This window comes from Mus musculus, chromosome 6 (genome assembly GCF_000001635.26).
Source record: "Mus musculus strain C57BL/6J chromosome 6, GRCm38.p6 C57BL/6J".
NCBI lineage: Eukaryota > Metazoa > Chordata > Mammalia > Rodentia > Muridae > Mus > Mus musculus.
The window spans coordinates 139125823-139126725 of record NC_000072.6 but is presented as its reverse complement, the minus strand read 5'-3'; the positions used below and the strand labels follow the sequence as shown (position 1 = coordinate 139126725).

The 903-nt window shown below is 43.3% G+C and overlaps 1 non-coding gene across 1 annotated transcript; it reads right to left on the bottom strand.

Annotated features, from left to right (window-relative positions):
- Positions 1 to 600: 600 nt before the first annotated feature.
- On the bottom strand, positions 601 to 663 carry LOC115490462. The gene has a single exon (XR_003956571.1). It is a non-coding gene; the product is annotated as a U7 small nuclear RNA (small nuclear RNA).
- Positions 664 to 903: the final 240 nt, after the last annotated feature.

Sequence of the window (903 nt, the reverse complement as noted above, 5' to 3'; positions counted from 1 at the left end):
CTGCGGAGGTACACAGCTTATCTGAATGCAGAAAATAAGTGAGAGTTAAGTGCCCAGCCTGAATCAATAAATATACAACACAACTATACACCTAATACTCAAGGAACCTTGTGAAAGAGGGGCTGGAAATGTACAAGCCGGAGGATCAGGATGACTTATAGTAGGTGATATCTTCTAGAAATGTCAGCGATTGAGTAGTCATGACATTTCAACAGCATGGTGGTCCGCACAAGCCTGGCAAAATGGCCAACCACCCCAGTCAGCACGATGAGCCTACTGGGTCCAATTGTGGATCCAAGCTGGTAACCTAGGTTCTGCTTTTCAGACTGCTCCCTCTCACTGTCCCTGTCCCTGTCCCTGTCCCCCTCCCCCGTCCCCCTCCCCCCTCTCCCTCTCTCTCTCTCCCTCCCCCCCCCCCACTCTCTCTGTCTGTCTGTGTTTGTGTCTTTGTTTGCTCTGCTCTAGACAGATTTTTCTTGATATTCTAGAAACTCTTTGGTTGAGCAGCTCTCTCTGCTAGTAAAAAAAAAATTGAAAAACTAATGGGGATAGCTCATAGGTTTTCTGACCAAAGTCAGAAAAACCTACTATAAAATATTATTTGGATCTTCTGACCAAGTCAGAAATCCTGCTAGAAAAATTCTTGAAGAACTGTTTTCACTCTCCAGAGATCTCCAGGCAGCTCAGCTCTTCCTAGAAAAAAATTCTAAAGAACTGCTATTGCTTTTTGCTACCTCATCTCATGCAGACCAAAAGCCCAGATTTTTATTTACATATCAATTAAATCATTTACTCCAGATTTCCTTTTGATTGTCCTATGAATCAGCATCTCATGACCCTAGCATCCTAATTCTTAGGAAACAGCAAGCACGCCTTTTCTTTTAACACTGTGAACAAATCAGA